Here is a 23890-nt window from a genome sequence, read left to right as displayed (position 1 = left end):
GAACCTGGGCAACAGTTAGGTGGGACAGGGGGGCAGCTGGGGGGCTATTAGCACAGCACTGAGCTGATCCCACTGCCCCACCCCTGGCCCTCCCTCTTCCGACACAGGTGGTGGCAGAGAAATGATCTGTGAGTGGTGGGATCCTGAAGCTAATTTCACCTTCGTCTAAGCTTTGTTTGTCACTCATTATTTGGCATCTGGGTGTGTTGATACTTCCTTAGCTGTAAGTCCCACAAGTTATAAGAGGTAAAGTGAGGCCCTTGGGATCGTTGTGTTTATCACCATCCCTGGTCGTTCAGCTTCTGATTCTGAGTATCTGTGGAGCGTTGGGAAGGAAACTGGTTTCAGGATCCAAAGACCTGGTGATTCAGCTCTGCCAGTTCATGGTTCGTTCCCCTGGCTTCTGCCTCCTCTTCTTTCTCACCAGGCCAGCCTCTTCTTGCAGGATGGAAGGAGGGAGCTCCCTCCCCACACCAGCAGGTCTGCAGCAGCCGCCCCCTCCCCAGTGTGTATAGTTCAGGAGGTTCCCAATGCATGGAGGGGTGCTCGGGAGCTCGGTCTGAGAGACAACCAGAATCTAGAGACCCCACAGAGTCACCAGCATTCTAGAGGCAGGGGAATAAGAAAGGGATGAGTGGGGGCAGAAGGGAGAGTGCTAATGGATCCTGAGCCATGTAAAGAAACAGCCCAGAGGAAGGCTTTGGAGACAGAGACCCCTCAGTGTGAATCTTGGCCTCAACCCTTAACAGGTGGGCAATTTGGAGCAAGCTGGTTGCCCTCCCTGAGCCACATGTAAAATGGAGATAACAATCCCTGCTCACATGTACTGAGTATGTATCACGTGCCAGGTACTGTGCTGAGCCCTCTGCATGCAGTTGTCCATTTGCCCCTAGAAAACACTCTCTCATGTAGATAGTCATATTAGTAACAGACAAGGAAATGAAGGCTAAGTTGTTTATTCGGGAACACACAGGTCATAAAGGGCGGAGGCATGATTGGCCCAGGCATTCTGAGAACACTCAAAATTATTATTTCACAAGGTTGTTGGGAGATTAGATGGTATAATTTACAGCTGTTAATTATTTTCACCAGTTTGACAGGCAAAAAGGAGAGAGCTTAAGGCAATTTTGTTTTAGATTTCCATAATTACTATATACTTTTACAAAGTAATAGTTTTCTCCATGTATCTTCTCACATGAATTCTCTGTTGTTATCTTTTGATTCTTCAACTAGTGGGGATTTGATGTCTACTCCTTTCCCGAGAGATCAGAAGACTTCAGGTTGTAGGACTATCCTGTCCAATACAGGAGTCACTACCCACATGTGGTGGTTTAAATATAGATTAATTAAAATTAAATAAAACTTAAAATTCAGTTCCTCAACTTCAATGTCCACAAGTGACAAGCTCAAGAGCGGCCATTTTGAACAGCATGGACATGAAACATTTCCATTATTACAGAAATTTCTACCAGACAGCACTGCTCTTGGAGAAATCAAGTCTGGTCTTCTGAAACCTAGAGATGGGGCCCTAGTGCCAGGAGCTCTGGTTCCAGCTCAGTCACTGCTGGACTGCCTCAGACAAACACATACCTCTGGGCCTTGTTCCTTCTCTATAAAATGTGGACAAAGGTTAAACAAGGTAATGCATGAAGGTCTTTTTTTTTTTTTTTAAAGATTTTATTTATTTGTCAGAGACAGCAAGCGAGAGCGAGCACAGGCAGACAGAGTGGAAGGCAGAGTCAGACAGAGAAGCAGGCTCCCTGTGGAGTAAGGAGCCCGATATGGGACTCGATCCCAGGACGCTGGGATCATGACCTGAGCCGAGGGCAGCTGCTTAACCAACTGAGCCACCCAGGCGTCCCGCATGAAGGTCTTTTAAGGTCTGACCTTCTGGGGGCAATTCTGGGAGCTCTGGATTCAATTTCTGGTCACCTCTCTCCTAATCCCTCTCAAAGCCTAAGCTTCTGAGCTGGCTCTGCTATAAAGAGGAACTTTGGTGAACTCATTGGCCCTCTGGCAGTTACTTACTATGTATTTAAGGGACAGCATCTGATTGGATGTGGCCAAATCTGGGCCAATCAAAATCTTTCTAACCAGATCCTGGTTTGAGGATCTAGGGTCAGTTAGTGGGTCTCTACCTGCGGTAGAGACTATAACGGAGAGAAGCATTTGGTGATGGCTATACTGGGGGAGAAAGCCAGTCTAGAGCAAGACAGGGAGACAAGGAGAGGGAAACACATCAGACCTTCGGGGAGAAACAGGGAGAAAAATCCCCATTTCAGCAGCTCTTGGAATCTTTGAGACGCCACTGAGTCTTTGTAAGAAATTCTCCCCACTTCCCTCTTTTATGTGTTTTTTTTTAATTCTATTTATTTGACAGAGAGAGAGAGAGCACTAGCAGAGGGAGTAGCAGAGGGAGAGGGAAAAGAGGGAAAATCAGGCTCCCTGATCAGTGAGGAGCCTGGTGTGGGGCGATCCCAGGACGCTGGGATCATGACCTGAGCTGAAGGTAGACACTTAATGACTGAGCCACCCAGGAGGAGGGTGCCCCTCCTTCTTTTCTGTTAACCTCTAGTTAATTTCTTTTTTTTTTTCAAGATTTTATTTATTAATTGACAGAGAGAGACACACACAGTGAGAGAAGAAACACAAGCAGGGAGAGTGGGAGAGGGAGAAGCAGGCCCTCTGCCAAGCAGGGATCCCAGTGCAGGCCCAACCCCAGGACCATGGGATCAGGACCCGAGCTGAAAGCAGTCGCCCAAACAACTGAGCCACCCAGGTGCCTGAGCTCTAGTTAATTTCTATTGCTTGTCGTCAAAAGCTTCAAACCCATGTGGGTTAAGGCAAAAGAGCTTGGTTTATTATTGTTCTGAAAAGTTGAGTGAGTTTTCAGCTGAAAGCAAAAGCTAAACAAGGACACCCCTCACACATAGACACCAATAACAAACTGAAAGGAAAACCATCATCAGTTATTAGTGTGATGGATGCTTCTTGAGCACCTATACCGCGGCCAATGCCTTACAGAGATTACTTTATCTAATCTTCACAAAAACGCTTGAGAGGTAATGCTTTCCCCATTTCAGAGGGAGCTGAGGCACAGAGAGGTTAGGGGATCATGCAAGGACACACAGCTGGTGAGTGGCAGAGACATGGTGCATCAGGGTTTGTAAGATGACAATAAGTGGGGTCTTCTCTGCAGAAGCACAGCTTGTGAGTGAGGAGGTTTCCTGGGTGGGGACCTACTTGGCCCAGAGAGTAAAGCAAGCCAGAAAGATCACATGAGGTATGATTCAGTTTTTCTGGCTACAAAGAACACAGCAACCTTTCTACAGCTCGAAGCGGGAAAGGGTAGATTGGAGAGGAAAATCCTCTACAATAAAAAGCCCTTGTAATCTCAGCATCTTCTGTTCTCTGTCTTAAGATTTCTCTTATGAAAAGCCTTTCCAGAATGAGTAAAAATCATTCTTAACTCCGTGGAAAGCATTAAAGGGAATAGGAGAGGGAAAAACAGTCCCCAGACCCGTTCTGGAATCCAAATGTTTCCTTTGCATTTCCATCACCTTCATATTCAAAGGTCTGTTATAAAACAGGAAAAAGAGGCCCTACCAAAGCACAAATAGGCAAATAGCCAATAAACCAAAAAAGAACATTCAGCATTTTGAGGAATGAAAGAAAAGCACATTGAAGCAATGTACCATTTTTTACCTTTCAGGTTTTTGAGCAAAAACAACAAAAACTACAAAAAAAATGTTGAAGGGGCACCTGGGTGGCTCAGTGGGTTAAAGCCTCTGCCCTCGGCTCGGGTCATGATCCCAGGGTCCTGGGATCGAGTCCCGCATTGGGCTCTCTGCTCTGCAGGGAGCCTGCTTCCTCCTCTCTCTCTCTCTCTGCCTACTTGTGATCTCTGTCAAATAAATTAAAAAACAAAAACAAAAACAAAAACGTTGGAGAAGACATGGAAAAATGGCCACTTTCATACTTCGTTGCTGTGAGTTTCAGTCAACATATACTTTCTACAGGGCATTTTGAAAATCTGAATCTGAAACCTTAGAATATGCATTCTTTTTATTCAATTCAATTCTACGTATTTACCAAAAGGTGGTACAATTATGGGGGTATTCTTTCTAGAATTATTTATGACAATGAGAGGGTCTCGGTGGTGGGCTGATGCTACAGGGATGCTGGGGACACTTGCAGGGTTTAGGGCGGCTGTTACGTATCAACTAAAGGAGAAATTATTCCCACAGTTTATCAGTTGTACACCATCCCGTCTATCTGTAATGCTGGCTTTATTTTGTTTTTTAAAGATTTTTATTTATTTATTTGACAGAGAGAGACACAGCGAGAGAGGAAACACAAGCAGGGGCAGTAGCAGAGGGAGAGAAGCAGGTTCCCCACCAAGCAGGGAGCCCGATGCGGGGCTCCATACCAGGACCCTGGGATCATGACCTGAGCCAAAGGCAGACGCTTAACGACTGAGCCACCCAGGTGCCCCTGTAATGCTGATTAAAAAAAATTTTTTTTAATAGTCTCTTTGCCTGCTGTGGGGCTTGAGTTACAACCCTAAGGCAAGAGTCACAGGCTCAAGGGTTGATGGGGGGGGGGGGTGCTGGAGGGGCGGTAACTGGGTGACTGGCACTAAGTAGGGCATGTAGGGTAATGAACACTGTTTGTTATATATTCCTGATGAGTCACTGAACTCTACCTCTGAAACTAATAATATACTATATGTTAAGTCAAGTAAATTTTACATTTAAGTAAAATATATTTTAAAAAAAGAGAGAGAGATGCGGGCTCTACTGACTGAGCCAGTCAGGTGCCCCTAAAACAATTTTTTTTAAAGATTTGATATTGGGGCACCTGGGTGGCTCAGTGGGTTGGGCCACTGCCTTTGGCTTGGGTCATGATCTCAGCAGGTTCCTGGGATGGAGCCCCGCATCGGACTCTCTGCTCAGCAGGGAGCCTGCTTCCCCTTTTCTCTCTGCCTTCCTCTCTGCCTACTTGTGATCTCTCTCTCTCTCTCTCTCTCTCTGTAAAATAAATAAATAAAAATCTTTAAAAAAAAGATTTGATATATTTATTTGAGAGAGAGAGGGAGAAAGAGCACAAGCGAGAGGAGGAGCAGAGGGAGAGGGACAGGCAGACTCCGTGCTGGGCTCAGAGCCCTACTCAGGGCTCCATCTCAGAACCCTGAGACTGTGACCTGAGCTGAAATCAAGAGTTAGACACTCAAATGACACCCTCCCAGGCACCCCTCTAATTTTTTTTTAAAGATTTTATTTATTTATTTGACAGAGAGAGATCACAAGTAGGCAGAGAGGCAGGCAGAGAGAGAGAGAGAGAGAGGGAAGCGGGCTCCCTGCTGAGCAGAGAGCCCGATGCGGGACTCGATCCCAGGACCCTGAGATCATGACCTGAGCCGAAGGCAGCGGCTTAACCCACCGAGCCACCCAGGCGCCCCTAATTTTTTTTTTTTTTTTAAAGGTGGTTTCTGCTTCTTCATAAAGTTGGAGCTGGGATCTAGGATTTTGTTTCTAACTCTTCTGGTCGAGCACAGGTCCTGGGGCAAGATTATGTCATTACTCTGATGGGAAATGGAATGTATGTGTGTTCTCAGGGTTTTAGCATGTCTTAGTTCTCATTTTCAGTATGGTAAATACTGAAATAACGCACATAAACAAAAGATCTGTAGGGGCTTCAATAATGCTCAACAGTGTACAGGAGTCTCAGGAAGTCTGAGAACGGCTCATCCATACAGGTGGATGTCAGGGTCATTTTCAAGGTAAAAAAAAAAAAAGTGGGGCATGTGGATTGCCCAGGATCGCCGACTAATGAAGACCGAAGCCTGGATGCAAATACAGGCTTGTCTGATCGGAGTCCTTTCTTTCTCCTGACTTACCAGGGAGACCCTCTTTCAGTATAGTGTGATGTCTGTGTCTGTGTGTCTCCTGGTAGGGACCCACGCACCTTCTCTGCAGCATCCAGCACCCCACCCCGGGCCCCGCCCTTCCTGGGAGAGCAGTGGTTGTTTGTTGAGTGAGTAAATGAATTACCCAGTCCAAAAAGACACGGTTGAAATTCTCCCTGGGAAGAGGGAGAGTGCAAAGTTAACCGAACTCTCTCCTGGCACCCTTGGCCCTGCTCCTTTAGCCCTGTTCTTTGGCTTCAAGTTTTCTGGGAGGGATGTCAGGGATAAGAAGTTGTGGGAACAGCAGTTGCTGGGGAATACGGTCCCTGTCCTCACGGAGCTCCTGAACAACAGGTAAGAGAAGCCCAAAATGTACAATGACCTGAGGAACAAGTGCAACAGACGAGAGAGGGAGCCTGGAGGGGCTGTGAGGGCAGGGAAGAGGGGCCCTACCTTGATTGTGCAGGCATGGGGAATGTCAGGGAGGTTTCATTTCCAAGCTGGACTGGAGTTGGCCAGTTGAAGACGTGGAGAGGACAGTCCCCAGGCAGGAGAAGAACGTGTGGAAGAGCCAAGGGAGAGAGAGCTTGGGGAGCACCAGAGACAGGAAAGATGTTCTGGCAATACCCAGAGAGATAGGTCCCAACCACACAGGGCCACAACGACCAGGGACAGAGCTCAGGGAGTGGGGAACAATATTGGTCCACTCAGGCTGCTATAACAAAATACCACCAGTTCCATAGCTTAAAAAACAGAAATTAATTGTCTTAGAGTTCTGGAGGCCAAAAGCCCAAGGTCAAGGTGGCAACAGATTCAGTTTCTGGTGATGGTTTCTTCCTGGCCCGTAGATGGTCACCTTTGTCCTGGGTCCTCACATGGTGTTGTGTCCTCTGTGCCTGCGTTGGGCAGAGGGCGGGGCCAGGTCACTGTTTTCTCTTCCTATAAGGACACAAGTCCAATCAGATCAGGACTCCACCCTGTGACCTCATTTAATCTCAATTACCTCTTCAAGGCCCTATTTCCAAATACAGTCACATTGGGGCTTAGGGCTTTACCACGTGAACTTGGGGAGAAACACAGTTCAATCCATTGCAGGTGCCATTGGAGGTGGCTGGGAGGTGCTGGGGTCGGGTTGGCCTGCAGGAAGCTCTGTCTGGCTGCAAAGGGGAAAATGGGCGAGAGCAGGCAAGTCTGGAAGCTGGATCAGCTGTTGTCCAGGGGTGAGAAGTGCTGCCTAGATCAGAGGCATGGCATTTGGGGTGAAGAAGGGGCAGCCATTTAATGAGCTTGAATCCACAGGACTCCATGTATGGGGTCGTGGGGAAGAAGAGGCAAAGACAGCAGTCGGGTTTCCAGTGTGGATAATGGGTGGTTGTAGGGTCAGCTTTCTGGGCAGGTGACCTGCCCCATTCCATACTCAGAAGGGCTCAGTGCCTATTTAATGTCTTGTTGTCACTGTCCTGAAGTTATTAATAACTTTTTAAAAAAAATTTAAAAATTTATTTGGGAGACAGACAGAGCAAGCAAGGGGAGTGGCAGACAGAGGGAGAAGCACCTGCTGCTCCTTCCCTCTGGAATGCTCTTTCTCCCTCTTTGCCTGTCAAACTCCTATTCATCCTTCAAGACCCTGTTCAGCTTGCAAACATTCATTCTCTTTCAGCTGATCCTTCTGCTTTTGGTCATCCGTTCTAGGGTTTACCTCTCCCTCTTCTGTGCCTCATGGAGGCCCTACCATAGAACCAATCACTTGCTAGGGTGGGTTTTCTTAAAGTGTCTGTCCTCTGCCAGAACCAGACAGGGAGCTCTCTGCTGCCTCCTTTTCTATCCCACCACAGGGTCTGGCACCAGTGAGTGACCAGCAAATGCTGAACCGGACAAATAACAACGAGGTGAGAATGATGATCATTCCCAATGACAGAGTCACATGAAAACTGCTGACAGCCCGACGATACAAGTATGTGGCAGAGTGGCGAGGAATACCGACTCCAGAGCCAGAAGTCTGGGTCAAACCCCAGCTCCACCCCTTCCCGGCCGTGCCTGGGACCCCCTATCTTTGCTCTCAGTCAGGCACAAGAGGGTAGTAGGGCTTAAATGACTTGGTGCAGGTGAAGGGCTATGAACGCGATCTGGCGTATAGTAAGTGCTCAGTAAACATGCAGTATAGATGTTAGCGAGGGATGAAATATGAAGGCGGACTCTTCACTGTTTTGTACTGGTAGTGGTGGCATCTACCATTTCCTAGACACTCAACTACATTCCAGAACTTTGTGTAACTTTCACAGAAAATTCTGGAATAGCTACTAGTATTACCACCTTTCCGTATGAGGATGCTGAGCCTCACATATCTCTGCCGGGTAAGTAGCAGAGTCCTCCTGAGGCGCTCCCATGCCCTCTTCCCCTGTGTCACTATTTCCAAGCCCTGCTTCTGGATGAGGCCTGCGGATGGGGGTAGGGGAGCTGTGGGGGAGTTTCCTATTTCTGCTAGCCCTGTTCCCGGGGATGCTGAGGGTGACGGTGTTGAGGGGGGTGTCCAGTGGCAGGGCCTAGCCAGGTGCCTGGTGGGGTGGTCTGGCCTGGCTGTCCTGGGATGGTTTACTTACCCCCCTTGGCTCCTGGAGAAGGAGACAGTGGGACAAGAGGAGCCCAACCACGTGGGACAGCAGTTGGAGGAGGTGGGGGGACACGCTGCCTGTCTTCTTCCTTCCTGTCCCCTTGGTCTGGGCTCAGTGCCCACCTCCCAGGAGATCCAGGAGAAGGGGTCAGAAAACCAGACTTACCTGATTCCTGTCTGAGCCAGGGCCACTGAGGGACAGAGAGAGGCAGGCCTGAACCATCCCCTGGGCAGCTTCCCAGGGGAGGTGACTTCTCAGCCGAGTCAGGAAGGATGACTCTGAGTCAACCCAGAAATGTGGGGCACAAGAAAGGCCCCTCACCAACCCTGGTCTGCTCAGCCACAGCCCAGCAATTTACCATGGCTGTTACCAAGACATGACAAGAGATTCTCAGACCCTCTCCCTCCCCATGACACATACACACACACACACACACACACATATACTCAAGGACAAGACCCCCCCCCCCGGCAGCAGGACCCCTTTGCTGCAGCCCCACACCCAGTCTGATCTCTGTTCCAATACCTTGTTGCCCCTTTCTCTCTGCTTTCCATCATTCCCTCTCTCCTGGGAGTCTTGCTTCCTGGGTTTAGATGCCAGTTTCATATCTACTTGCATGTGACCTTGAGTACATTATTCAAATTCCCTCATTTTGCTCCTCACCTGTAAACGAGGGTAATAATCCTTCCTGTCTGTCGGAATCATTGAGACAGTTAAGGGTCCTAGCTCTGTGAAGTACGTGCCTCAGTGCCTGTCCCTCAGTGGTGGTGACTCAGCTTAGGATCGTGTCTGTCCTTATCACCCATCTTGGCCTTGCTCTGGCCCCACTCTCTCTCCCCTTTTGCAGGGGTCCTGCCTCTCTGTCTCCCAACTCATTGTCCTCCCTTCTCCCTGGGCCTCTTTTTTTTTTTTTTTCCCCTTCCCCCCCCTCCTTCTTGAACCTGAGACTCACAATACCTGAGGGGTTATGGAAGGAGAAAGGACAATCATTTCTCCAAAGAGCAATGTTGCCTGGCTTAGGTTCCCGGGGGAAAGAGGGGACAGGGCTTCTGCCCAGCCTGAGAACCTAGGACATCACCTGTCGATCCAGAAGTAACCTCTGTAAGCCAAACCCCCACACAGAGACACACCTTGATAGGTCAGGCAACTGCCTGAAGCTGTCTTCCCATCAGTAAAGCAGGAAGAGAGGGACTTGACCTAGATGCCCCCGGATGCCCTCGGGGACACTGTGGGGCTCTCCCTAGGATGTGGAGAGCATCTCATGGACATGGACTTGAATCCTGGGTTCTCCTCTACTTCTCTAGTCATCTTCTCCTCTCTCAGCCTTGGTGTCCTCATTGGTAAATTGAGGCCAGACAATAATCGCTGTCTACTAGCTCTCAGGCCTAGTGGGAGGAAGCAGTGTTGAGAGGGGAAGAAAAAGAGAATTGTGCCAAGTTGGGGAATGAGCACTGCCCATCGCCGGCCAAGCTCCACACCTGGACCAGCAGATGGCGCCATTGTAGCGCCTGTGTCTCGACCCCAGGTCTCTTGGCAGCGGGCTCCCAGGATCCAGCCCCACTACCTGCGTCTTCTCCGATGGGGCATTTGTTCTATGTGGCAAAACTTAGTCCAGAGTTAATTAAAAGCCCAAACTTCGGAACCAACAGACCTGGACTGAACAGATTCTACTCCTTTAAGGAAGGCAAGGTGACTTTGGGTAACTTGTTTAACCTCTCTGAACCTTAGTTTCCCCAACTGTAAAATGAGGATGGCATCATGTTTCTGGGGTTATCCAGAGGATTGATTCAGTCTAAGAAGTAGAGGCTCCCGCACCACCTGCAGGGGGCCAGTGCTCAGTAGCCTGTGAGCAAGGCACTTCCTTCACAGCTGCCCGAATTCAGTCACACCATGTTACACCCCTCACCCCACCCCTGCCCCATCCTGTCCCCAGGCCTTCACTCCTGCCCTCTGCCTTCCTTCTGGAATGTTCACCCCCTCCCTGTTTTCATGACTTTTGAGACTTGTTGGGCTTTTTTCCTAGTTGCATTTTTTAACTTAATTGGGATATAATTCATGCAATAAAAATCAGCTCATTTTAAGTGTACAGATCAATGATGTTCAGTAAATTTAACAAATTGTCCTCAAGACTTGATTTTCTAAATCCTGTATCTCAAATGCGCCTCTCTCCCGAGGCCCAGACCCCTGACCCAATGCCCCTTGGATGTTGTCCCATAGCTGTCCCCCACCCCTCCAACTCAGTACCTCCCCAACCAAAGTCATCATTGTCTCCCCCTCCTCCCTTCTTCTCTTCTTGCATTTCCCCCCTCCCTTCTTGGCTTCCTACCAATTTCATCTTTTTTCTCTGGGTTCTCAGTACTTTGCTCTGAACCTGGCGTTTAGTAGGTACTTGGTAAAAGTTTGCTCTATGCACGAATAAAATACACAACATCCTCCTGTGACCCAAGTTTGAATCCTCGTCCCTCAAATCCTGCCGGCCAGCCACCCTGTCTGGCTGGAGTCCATCCCTGCCGCGCGGAGCCCCGCTGTTCGTCTCACAGCCTGCCCCTCACTGTTGCGGTGGCCCCTTCCCTGGGCGCCCCCATGCCCTGCCTTAGTCTCATCCCCTCTGGAATTCCATCCCCCCATCTGGTCTCCCTGGTCCCAGAGTGAGTTCTCCAAAAAAAGCCTATCTGACCTCATCACCTCCACCCTAAGAGTGTGCTACTCATTCTGCCACAGCCAAGTCCAGACCCCCTAACCTGACGAGGGCAGCCCATCATCCATCAGTGTTCGGGGAACCCATCTCTCCAGCCTCCGCCTCACCCCTCCCACCTTTTCCAGCTCCTCCGGGCTCTTGTCACTGCAAACCACAAGAGCATGACACAAGAGTATGACACCACGGCGAAAAGGCGGGACTGGGCTCAGCCTGGCTGGGATTCACCTCACAGCCTCAATGCCTCTTTGACCCTCAGTTTCCTCCTCTGTAAAATGGGAGTTGTAATAGCACCTATGTCCTAGGATTGTTGTGGGGATTAAATCAGGCGATGAAGGTGCAGCCCTTGGAATAGGGCCTGGCACACAGCCAGGGCTCAACAAATCTCAGTTCCATTTCTCTGCGAGCTCCCCAGGCACACAGAGGACGGTCTTAGCGGAGACTGACTGCGGAGACTGTCTTTCCCCTTTGTCTCCACCGGGGGCGCTGCAGCCCCTTGCACAGCCCCGCAGAGATGCACCCCTCGAGTCAGTTTTAATCAGACCTCCTTCACAGAACTCACCACACTGGGACCCCTCTTGCCACGTCCCCGGGGCGAATCCAATGCCAAGTCTCCAAACAGCTCCCAAATCTCTCCCCCGTCTCTGCCTCCCGCTGCCACCCCCTTACTTCAGCAGCATTGTGCCCTCCCCACCTCCATCCTGCCCCTTCAGCATTCATCCCAGAATGAACAACTGTGCTCCCCGCCCCTCCCCTGCCACGGTTCATCGGTCCGAGCTTGGTCTGGCGGACCCAGCCGTGTGGCAGACCCCGTTCCTTCTGCCTATGGGTTCCAGCCACACTGGCCTCAGGAGTGCTCATCTGCCTCCCACCCAAGCCCTCTGTCCCCACCCCGTCACCCCCTATGAAGCCCCTTCAGAGCCTGCTCTCCTCCGAGACAGCATCTCTGACCCTCCTACTCCCATTAAATCAAGATGTCCCATGACATGCCTTCCTAGCACTCTGCTTCCTCCCCGTAACCCTTATCACAGTTTGTAATTATATATTTGAGTGGCTATTTGATGAACAGCTGCCTCCTGGCTTCCTTTGGAAGCTTCCTGAGAGCAGAGGCTGTCTTGTTCCATTGTGTCCCTAGTGACCCAGCATATACCAGTGGGACGGCCGAGTGGAGTTTGCCTGTTTCCTTATGTGTCCCCTCTGCTCTCTTGCCAAGATCCCAAGGGGAGGATGGTAATACAGGTCTGTGTTTCCAGACAGAACCCCGATTCCCGCTTGACCTGGAGCAGACATCTCATGGGTGGATGACTACATCTTCTTCTGTTCTTCCTAAGGTTGATAGGTTTTTCTTTTTTCTTTTTCTTTTTTTTTTTTTAAGATTTTATGTATTTATTTGACAGAGAGAGATCACACAGACTGAGAGGCAGGCAGAGAGAGAGGGGAGGTAGGGTCCCAGCTGAGCAAAAAGCCCGATGTGGGGCTCAATCCCAGGACCCTGAGATCATGACTCGAGCCAAAGGCAGAGGCTTTAACCCACTGAGCCACCCAGGCACCCCTATTTTTTTTTTTTAAGATTTTATTTATTTGTCAGAGAGAGAGAGCATGAGCAGGGGGAGTGGGAGGCAGAGGCAGAAGCAGAAGCAGGCTGAGCAAGGGATCCCAATACGAGACTTGATCCCAGGACCCTGGGATGACGACCTGAGCCAAAGGCAGACGCTTAACCAAATGAGTCACCCAGGCGCCCCTAAGGTTGATACATTAACTATGCTTTTTTTTTTTTTTAAAGATTTTATTTATTTATTTGACAGAGAGAAATCACAAGTAGGCAGAGAGGCAGGCAGAGAGAGAGAGAGAGGAGGAAGCAGGCTCCCTGCTGAGCAGAGAGCCCGATGCGGGACTCGATCCCAGGACCCTGAGATCATGACCTGAGCCGAAGGCAGCGGCTTAACCACTGAGCCACCCAGGCGCCCGATACATTAACTATGCTTAAAGAATCCAAAATAATATCTGTGGTAGGCATCGGACTGGCTCTCACTATCCAGTTGTTTCCCCAGGAAAGCACATTCTCTGGCCATGAACATCTCTGCAAGCCTTTGTAATGCTCTTTCCCAGCTCTGGTCAACACTGTGCTTCCGCAGGGCAGTGTCCCTCTTTTCTGGCTTTTATAGAAGAGAAGTGAAGGCTTAGGGAGATTAAGTGCTGTGCCCCGAGGAGGCCGAGCGGAGGGCACAAAGCCAGGCAGGCCTCCCTGTCCCAGCCCCGTGATTTTTCACTCCGTATCTCCCCCGCCTGTCCCACGCCATCTCCACAGGAGCAGATGCATGTGTCATTGTGCCACTGTCCCCTGTGCTAGAGTGGTGCCTGGCCAGGAGAGGGAGGGCTCCCAATGACTGTTGAATGTATGAATGTGTGAATGAATGCTTTCTTCCTGGCGGGGGGGGGGGGGGCAAACAGACCCCAGACACCCTCCCCGATTCCAGAGACCACCCAGAGATGCTGTCTCTAGCCTGAGCTCCATCTCAGAGCCCAGGAGGGAAGGGCGAAAAAGGGGCTGGATAAGAAGAGTCGCCGACGGCAGCACTCCTGAGTACAGCACTTCACAGTTTGCAAAGCCCTGACGCTCCGTGCGCCTCTTCTGGAGATCTCCAAGGAGTTCGACAAGTAGCAGAATAAATAAACAAACAAGAAAAAAGAAAGAAAAGCTCTTTTTTCCCCCCCTCTTTGCAAAGCCACTGTGTGTTCTCTGTAAACAATTCAAACCTCAATGCTCAATGCAGTAAGTAACTACTTTGTACACACGGCCATTCACATTTATATTAAACATGATTGGGGCGCCTGGGTGGCTCAGTTAAGCCTCTGCCTTCCGCTCAGGTCATGATCTCAGGGTCCTGGGATCAGAGCCCCACATGGGGGCGCTCTACTCAGCGGGGAGCCTGCTTCCCTGTCTCTCTCTGCCTGCTGCTCTGCCTACTTGTGATCTCTCTCCCTCTGTCAAATAAATAAATCAAATCTTAAAAAAAAAATTGTTTAAAAATAAATAAACACAGTTAAGTAAAATGTAAAATTCCACTCTTCAGACTCGCTAGCCACATTGCAAGTGCTCCGGAGCCACATGTGGCTAGGCGCTGCCCTACTAGACAGAACAGATACAGATCATTTCCATCACTGCGGAACGTTCTATTGGACAAAACTGATTTATGACATACAAATAAGCAAAAGGAAGGAGGAAACCACCTGCAATGCCATTTCCCAAGGAAAACCACTGCTACATTTTGGCGTGGATGTTTCCAGTTTTTTCTAGGGGCGGGAATTATATGCTGTTTTTTTTCAAAAACAGGTTAATACTGTATAAACTGTTTTATGGCCTGTTTTTTAACTTATCAAAGTACTACAAATATCTTTTCTGTATCACCTTTTTAAACAGTAGCACAGTATTTGTATGACTACCACAATTAATGTACCCAATTCTCCATTCCCAGGCGTCTGCATTGTCTTCCTCCCCCTGCCCTTTTTTATAATCTCTCAGGGCAACTATTCTTTTTTTTTTTTTTTTAAGATTTTATTTATTTTATTTGAGAGAGAGAGAGCAGGAGTAGGGTGAGAGGGAGAGGGAGAAGCAGGTGCCCCACTGAGCAGGGAGTCCGATGCGGAACTTGATCCCAGGACCCCAGTACCATGACCTGAGCCGAAGGCAGGCACTTAATGACTAAGCCACCCAGGAGCCCCAACAAAACTGATTTAAACATTTTGTGTAACAAGGGCTCTATTTTAATTTGAAATCACTTAATTATTTTTGTAAAAGTGGTCGTTAGGGTGCCTGGCTCCGGCAGTTAGGCATCTGACTCTTGATCTCAGCTCAGGCCTTGATCTCAGGGTTGTGGGTTCAAGCCCCACAATGGGCTTCATGCTGGGCATAGAGCCTACTTAAAAAAAAAAAGGGTAGAGGCTCATTATAGGAATTTAAATTAAATACATAAAGTACAAAGAAATTTTTAAAAAACCCTCCCCAAATTACTCTACTCAAAAATAACCACATTTTCTTTCAACTTTATAGTGTAAGATTTTTTTCAAACAGACAAAAAAGTTGAAAGAGTAGCATGTAAACACCCATACACCCATCACCTCAATTCAGCAATTGAAACCACCACATTTTAAACATGTGGGGGCCCTATTTCTGAGCTTCTTTGTGATCTAAACAGATACAAATGTGTATATATAAGAATGACGTCACACTTTACATGTTGTTCTGCAATCTGGTTTTTTAAAGTTTTTCACTTATAATGATCATATATTGCAAATATCTTTCCAAGTTTTACTAAATATCCTTGCACAGAATCATATTTAATGGTCCCTTAGTATCAGTTAGATGAATCTATCATTCTTTTCATAACCAGCCTCCTATGATGGGGCATTGGTGTTTCCAATTTTTCACGATCACGGGGAAAAAAAAGTTCAGTGACAATCCCTGTGTCTTTCTGTCTTTGGGTGGTAACATTCTGAAGGTAATTCCTAGACCGGAGATTCAGTAGCAAAATGACAAGCCATCCACAAAGGTTGTGCCCATTTACAATGGATAAGGCACCAGACTCTCCAATTACCACATCCTCACCAATACTTTTACTCTTAGGGGAATTGTGTATTTAAGTTATTTATTTTCATCTCTCTAAAGATTATCTTATTTTGATCCAACTTTTTGAATTTTAGAACCTAGCACAATAGCTGACACATAATAGATGCTCAACAAACAAATGTGGAATGTATGACTGTTGCATCTTATGGCTGAGCCTAGGGAAGGGCACGGTACAGAGAATTTAGGGGAAATTCATCTTAGCAGGCAGGGTAGGCTTTAAAGTGGACACATAGATAAAATACCCCATAAAATGTTTGTTGAATCAGCAAATGCTTGAAAATCCTTTAGGGAAGATGCCACCGTGGATATAAAAAAATAACTTCTCAGTTATTCGAACACTTGAATGCATTTCATGTATATTTCCTCAGCACCTACTATGGTGCAGGAACTGTTCTGGGTAATACAGTAGAGTGTGAAACAAAGTCCCTGCCTTTGTGGAAACTGACATTCTAATGGGGAGATATGATAAGCAAATTTTTAACAATGCTCAGAATGTCCTTTGATGGTGATGAATGCCAGGAAGTAAAGGAAAGCAGAAGAGGGTCTAGAAAGTGGCAAAAGTGACAGAGGGAGAATGGGGTGCTTCTTTTTGGGGAGTGGCCAGGGAAACCTCCTTAATGATGAGCAGAAGTGAACCCTGCAGATGGATCCAGAGTAGTCTCCTTTAGCAGAGGGGAGAGCAAGTGCAAAAGCCCTGAGGCATGATTATATTTGGCTCCTCCAAGATCAGCAGGGATGCCAGAGTGGCTGAAGGGAGGGAAAGAAAAGCAGGAGGAGAGTAGGTGAGGAGGGACATGCCCAGCTCAGGTAGCACCTCCTAGGTCATGGGAAGGTGCCCAGATGCTCTTAAAGTGACAAGGGAGCCATTGGAGCATTCATTTGAAAAGAGGATGGAAGTAGTTTGACTTATGTTTTTAAAAGATCCTGCTGGCTACTGTATGGAGAATAGAAGGTGAAGCGGGGAACAAGGGCAAAAGAAAGGAATCCCACCAGAAGGCTTTACACAGATCCGGGCAAGAGAAGATGGTGACTCAGAGTGGTAGCATCAAGGCAGAGAGCATCAGATTCTGAACACCTGTTGAAGGTAGGGCTGGAGGTATTTGTGCCAGGTCAGGTGTGAGTGTGAGAGAGAGGGGTCAGAGATGACCCACCCCAAGCCATAGGAGGGATGGAGTTGCCTTTCGCTGAGGTGGGAAGACCAAGAGAGGATCAGGTTTGGGGGTAAAAATTAAGACTTCTGTTGGGCTATATTGAGTTTGGGTTTCTTGTTAAATAGCTGAGCAGGGATGTGTGATTCTAGAGTTGATTGGGAAGGTCTGGGTTGGAGAAACAAATCAACAATCATCATCATCAGGATGTGTATAAAGCCTCAGGACCAGAGGGGAACACCCTGGAATGAGCTGGGGAAGTGGAGAGGACCAAGGGCCAACTTCCAGGGAATGCCAGTACATGGAGATTGGGAAGATGAAGGAGAAGGAGAATGGAAATGGGTCCCAAGAGATGCAAGGGGAACTGAGAGAGGAAGGTCAAGATTCAGGGAGGATGTGTTCAACTAGGAGAGCTCAGTCACCTCGTCAGATGCTGCTGATGAGGACTGGGCATTGACCATTGCATCGGGCAGCATGAAATCATCAATGACCTTGACAAGAGCACTTTCAATGGGTCAGAGTGGATGAAAGCCTAACTAAAAGGTACTGAAGAAAGAAGGGGACAAGCAATTAAGATTGTCAATCGGAAAACTCTTGGAGAACTTCTACTGTAGAGGGAAAGCCAAAGAGCCACTGTGTGTGTGCCTGTGTGCGCGCGCGCATGTTAAGACTGGGAGAATGACAGCATGATTATGTGCTGATGGGAAAGAGCCAGCAGGAGAGAAGGAAACCTGTTGCTGCAGGAGATGCAGGAGGAATTGCTGGATGAGCTCTGGAGGCAAGAGAGGAGGCAGTATGGTGCCCTTGCGGTAGGGGTGGTCTTGGAAGCATACAAGAGGGCTCCTTGCAACAGGGAGAGGCAGAGAACTGGCCCAGACACTGGCAGGTGAGCACAGGGTGAGGTGGGAGCCAGGGGAAGTTTCCTTCTGATTGCTTCTGTTTTCCCAATGCAAAAGGTAGCAGGGTCATCCTTCGGTGGACAGTGGATAGCGCAGGTTCTTTCCCCGGGGTTGCGCAGATAGCCGTGGCTTCTGTAGACCACCAGATGATTATGTTGGCTTGTATTTAGGGCCACACACTCTGAAACACCTTTGAAAGCCTGGATCACACTGGGCATGGTGAGAGCCCACACTCTGCTTGGAGTGGGGGATCTGGGGCCAACTGGGGGCAGGTCCTGTGAGGTCATGTCCCTGTCAAGGTATCTGTGCCTACAGAGCAGGATGGGAGTGTAAATCCCTAATAGTGATTCGTGCATACGGTGGCATCATCTGGTGTAACACTCTTATTTCACAAGTTTACTTCACAACATCATTATTTCATCTTATTTCCCAGCTCAGGGTAGAGACGTTCAATGACTCACCCAAGATCAAGCAGCAGAAATCCCATCGCCCCTGCCATCATCATCTTAGTAGCCACAGCCTGCACTGGCCTCACAGTGCTGCCAAGCTACCTCTCACTTCCTCCTTCCAGCCTCTCTGAGTGGCCACTCTCATTGGACAGGTAGGCAAACATCACAGCACAGGTAAGATGCCACCTGGGGGACCATCCTCTCACCCCTTCTGTAAAATATCTTGAGCAGAGACTGACTGGGGCTGGTAACCCTATGAGACAAGGCAGAAGGGGGCTCCCCTTGAAACCCGAGAGCAGTAAATTTAAGACCAATAAGGGGAAGTTTTGCTTTGCACAGAGGGGGTACTGGCTAAAAATACTAGTGGCTACAAGAAGTATTTAGATGAATTCATAGATAGTTGATCTTCACACAACAGTTGTAGTGATCTTTTAAAAACATAAATCATATCATAACACTTCACTGTTTAAAACCTTCCTCTATACTTAGAGTAAAATCCAGACTCTGCCCCTGGGTGGTTTTCCTGCCCTTTTCTCCTGCCCATCAGCAACTTGCTTATTTGGGTCCAGCCTTGCTTCTCTCCTTGCAGTCTCTTGAGCATGCCAAGTGCTTCCTGCCTCAGGGCATTTGCATGTGCCCTTCCAGCTGCTGGACTACTCTCCTCTCTGCTCTTTGCCTGGGTGACTTTCTTATCCTCCATGCTTCGTCCTAAGTGTTACCTCCTACAGGGGGCTTTCCCTGCATGACCTCTTTCTCATCCTCTGTGCCTCATCCTAAGTGTCACCTCCTACAGGGGGGCTTTCCCTGCATGACCACCCAGCTGACTCAGTACGTGGTCACTTGGTTTTGTCACCTTGTGGTTTTCTTCCTTGCCCTTATCACAAGACACATTACGTTATTTATTTTGTGTCCATTTCCTTCTGTGGAACAGTGGGTTCCATGAGGGCAGGATCCTTGTCTGTCATTCCACCCTCATGTCCCCAGAACAAGTACGCTGCTAGCATAGTGCATGGCATGTTCTGGTTATTTATTCAGTACTGACTGTGCCGGACATTGTCCTAAAAACTTTCATTTAAATTAATTCACTCAATCCCCACACATCAACCCTATAGAAGAGGTAGTATTAGTATCATTCTTAATTTATAGATGAAGAAACTAAGGAACAGACTGGTTAGAAATTTACCGAAAGACACAGTTAGTGAGTGGCAGAGAAAATATTAAAATCCAGCCAGGGGAGCTCCAGAGTCTACACTCTGAACCACGACTCTGCTCCCTCTTCAGTATTTACTGAGAAGAGCATCAGTGGACATTTCAGGAATGAATGAAGGAAGAAGAGGTAGAGGGATTGGTACAAAGGCCCTTGGAATGTGGGTTTGGGATCCAGCTCTGTCTCCTGTGAACTTGGGTCACCGATCCTAACTCTATTATGAAATAAAAACACAAGTGTCTGGCTGGCTCGATCAGTACAGCATGCAACTCTTGATCTCAGAGTTGCAAGTTTGAGCCCCACATTGGGCATGGAGTTTATTTAAAGAAAAAAGAAAAGAAACAGAAACACAAAATCTCCCTAAGAATGCCTCAAAGTACAAAGAAAAACCTAACAACCTAGTTGGAAAGTGGGCAAAAGGCTTGAACAGGCAATTTACTGAAAAAGAAGCCAGGATGAAAAATGAACAAATAAAAAATGTTTCATCTGATTAGGGAAATGCAAATGAAGACTGACCTATTAGGAACAACGAAGGAGTCTAATCGTGGGTATTGGTGAGGATGTGGAGCAACTGGAACTCTCCTTCACTGTGTAGATAAAGGGAAGAGTGTTCATTGGGACCAGCACTTAGGAAAACAATTTGGCAGCAGTTGTAAAGCTAATAACGTGCATACTTGATGACCCACGATTTAAATCTTAGGCATGAAGGCTAGAGAAACTCAGGTGTGCCTGCACCAGGAGATACATATTAGAAAACAAGAGGCACCCTACATGCCCATTGACTAGAGGGTAGATGAAGTAATGGAAATCCATGTAGATGATGGAGTACTAGGCAGTGGAGAAAAATGAATCAATGACAGCTGAAATGCAAGGTCATATATTGAGAAACACAGTGACCTTGAAAAAAATCAAGCCACAGAGAAATGCCTATGGGTTGTACTATTCACATAAAGGTAAAAAAGCAAACGAAACAGTATGTTGTATAGGATCCACCCCCATATGAGGACACTATTTTTTTTTTTCAAAGCAAGTGAACTGTGACCACAAAATTCCATACTGTGTTCACTTCTGGAGGGAGGCAGGGAACAGAACTAGGAGAACAGAACAGGGGGCCTCAAAGGTGCTGGTGAAGTGCTAATTCTTAAGTTGGGCAGTGGGTCCACAGATGCTTATATTCATAAACCAGACACTCAACACACATTTTTTTTTGTAATCATCAAATATTACATAGTAACAAAAATTGAGAACTTCTGTAGTTCCTAAAGTTGTTATATGGATCAAATGGAAATGTTGATAGAGTTGTTCATTCATTCCACGGGCATCTGCCATATGCCAGGCACCCTCTCAGACACAAGAGAAGACGCAAAAAGAGAGAACATGATCCAATTAGGAAGAGGTAGCTCAAGGCAGAGCAGTGAAGAGGACCAGCTCTTTGGAACCAGAAAGGCCTGGGTATGAATGCCCAGCTACTGGGCAAGTTACCCAACCTCTCTTGTCCTCAGTTTTCTCATCTGTAAATCCAGGAATAACACTCTTGGCAATGCTATGAGGCTCAGTTAAAGCTCTAGAGATAGGCGGCTCGCCTTGGTACTGAGCACTTAGCAAGAGCTCAGTAAATATCCCTGTTTGTACAAATCGCTGAGTGGAGAGGAGTGTTTCACTCTGCCCCCGGAGCATTGAATGGGAGGAGAAGTTTGCACTGACTATTGACAGCTCCCATGGGTGACAGAAAGTTGGAGGCAAGGCAGAGACTGCATTCTTGTCTCCGAAAGATCCATCTGGGCTAAAGTGAGGGGCTTAGACCAGAACCGGGAAGTCTGTTTAAGAGGCTGTTAAAATAATCCAGGTGAGAGATTATTATAGAGTCCTGAACTAGCAGGTCTGGAGTGCACAGGGACAGGAGGAGGGGAAAGGACATATTCTAGAACAACTGGGAAGGCAAACCTAATTGGACTGGAAGACCGTGTATGGGGGCAAAGGAGAGAACTCACCTGGGATAATATCCAGATGTGATACCCTGAGACAGGAACCCAGAAGGCCAAGGAGGTCGGAGGGAAAAGCAAGATGATGCCTCCAGAGTTGGTTGAGTTGATTTGGGGTGTAGAGGGGGCACTAAGTGGAGACGTGAGGATATACAGCATTTACTGCACCTGGGCGCTCAAGCAGAGCTCAGCGTGGAGAAGGTAACTGGGAGTGGGTGAGGTTATCCAGGAAGAGTATGGAGGGCACGCAGTAGTGCAAGGTGCTCGTGATCCTAGGGGCAGGAGGAGGAGGAGCTGGGGAGAGAGGAGAAGAGCTGAGGGTGAGGTGGGAGAACAGTAGGAACACGGGGTTTTCCTGAAGCTGAGCGAGGCGAGGGATTGAAGAAGGGTGTGGCCAACCCCGAAGTCAGAGATCACAGAGAGGCACCCAAGAAGCCACCAGATCTAGCCATCAGGGGTTGTCAGTGCTGTGGGCAGGAACATTTTCCCAGCACGGTAGGATGCAACTTTGGAGGAGCTCCACAATGAAGTGCTTTTCTTTCCCAATGTACCTGGAGTGAATTATGGCCCTTCCCATGTCTCCTCTAGAGCTCCCGTTTTCCCTGCCCCCCCCCCCATCCAGGTCCTCAGCATATTAGATCAGTTTTTATTCCTGCTGGGACTGTAAACTTCAGGAACCACCACCAGGAATCCTGCAAAGCATAGTATCTCATTTGAGCCTGTTTCAGTCCAAGAAGTCGGTATTATTTTCATACCCATGTAACAGATGAGCAGAGGCCCTGGGGTCAGGGACTTCCTTAGCCAATACAGGGGATAGGATTCATCCCTAACTTGCGGGTGGTAGTCAAGAAAAACCCAGGACACGTGAACCTATGACATTGATCTGTGTGGGTCTCAGACTTGAGCCCTCAAACAGATCACCAGAGACTAGTACGAATTTGCAGACTCTTGGGCCCTAACTGCAGAGATTCAGAATCAGCAGGTGCAAAGCAGTGTCTGGGGACCTGTTTGGTGAACCAGCATCCCAGGTGATTCGCGCAGGTGACCAAGGGCCTCTCTGGGGGCAACCCTTAAACCAACCACGCGCCGCGCACACGGTGGAATTTCAGGCAGCCGAGTGGTCCTGGACCCTGAAGCTACTGGTTTCTGGCCATCGGTTAGGGCCCTGGCTGCAGCTGGGAGCTGGGCTGGGGCTGGGGAAGGCAGAGGGTGGTAATAAAGAAACAACAGGAAGCTCAGCTTTTATTAGCGCGGGGTAGTCGCAGCTGCAGGTGAGTAATCTGATTTCTGCGGCGTCCTGTTTTCTCGGCTGCCTGGCGGTTCCTCGACACCCACTCACCTGCCACCAGCCACGGGAGAAAGGGCGGGCGGGAGGGAGGATGGGCGTGGGGCGCCACCCGCCCGGGTCCCTCGCCCGCGCCCACGCGGGCACAGCCGCCGCGCCGCGGCCACCGGCGCGCACCTGGCGCGTTCCGCTGCGGGAAGCGGGGCCCGCGCGGCCCGCGGGGGAGGTGGCGCGCACGCGCACTCGCGGCCCCATCTCGCCTCCCCACCGCGCGCCTCCCCCGCGCCCCTCCTGCTCTAGCTGCGCTCCTGGCCCGCGCTTAGGGGAGTCGGAAGGCCTTGTGCCCTCCTGGCGTCGGGCTGGTGAGACGGGGAAAGTGATGTGAAAGTAAGCGCTGGACCAAATACCCGGACCTCAGGAAGACCCTAAGAGAGGCAATTCTCAACTGCTCCGTGCCTCAGTTTCCTCGTTTATAAAATGAGAATGATGAACTCTTCCTCATGAGCCCGTAATGCTAGCGAAGCGCCTAGAACACTTGTGCACAATAAGGACAGTACCTGTCGTCGTGGTCCTTGGTGTTGTTAGCCCTATACAGAAGCCGCATTCTCTCTTCTTACCCAGGGACGCTGGCCTTCCGTGCTTCACAGCCCTCATCTGGGAAATGGGGAGGTCGGGGAGGGCTTGGATGGGAAAGTCTGAGGGTCTGAGAGACCCTAAGAGGCCCTCAGACTTGCCCAAGACTGGGGGTGGGTTCTGTCCTTAACTAAATCAAGTTTTCCATTGTGAAATGGGGTTAATAGCACCTCCCCCGACACTCCATAGGGATGTAAAGACCAAATGAGAAACCCAGAAACACTTTGTAAATTCTGAAGTGCTGTCCACGTGAAAAGAACTGAAATTATGATTTTTTCCAGGTGCCTCTTTGTCCTAAAGGGTCAAGGATTAATCAAGAACCAAACTAGATTTAGCCAGTGAGCTTCCAAGGATCCGCAAGAGAAGGGCCACCTGGCATTCACCTTCTCTGGCAGAGGGCACCGCATCCTGCCTCATCAGCGAGATGAGAAGGAGAGAGATCCAC

At 48.7% G+C, this 23890-nt stretch overlaps 1 long non-coding RNA gene across 1 annotated transcript; it reads right to left on the bottom strand.

The window, feature by feature from the left end:
- Window positions 1-6395: 6395 nt before the first annotated feature.
- On the bottom strand, window positions 6396-11820 carry LOC309842129. Its single transcript, XR_014299512.1, has 4 exons — window positions 11778-11820; window positions 9046-9183; window positions 6964-7065; window positions 6396-6847 (listed from the first exon to the last, which is right to left on the bottom strand). It is a non-coding gene; the product is annotated as an uncharacterized lncRNA (long non-coding RNA).
- Window positions 11821-23890: the final 12070 nt, after the last annotated feature.

Source organism: Mustela nivalis, assembly GCF_964662115.1.
Source record: "Mustela nivalis genome assembly, chromosome: 10".
Taxonomy (NCBI): Eukaryota; Metazoa; Chordata; class Mammalia; order Carnivora; family Mustelidae; genus Mustela; species Mustela nivalis.
This window is presented reverse-complemented; position numbering and strand designations above follow the sequence as displayed.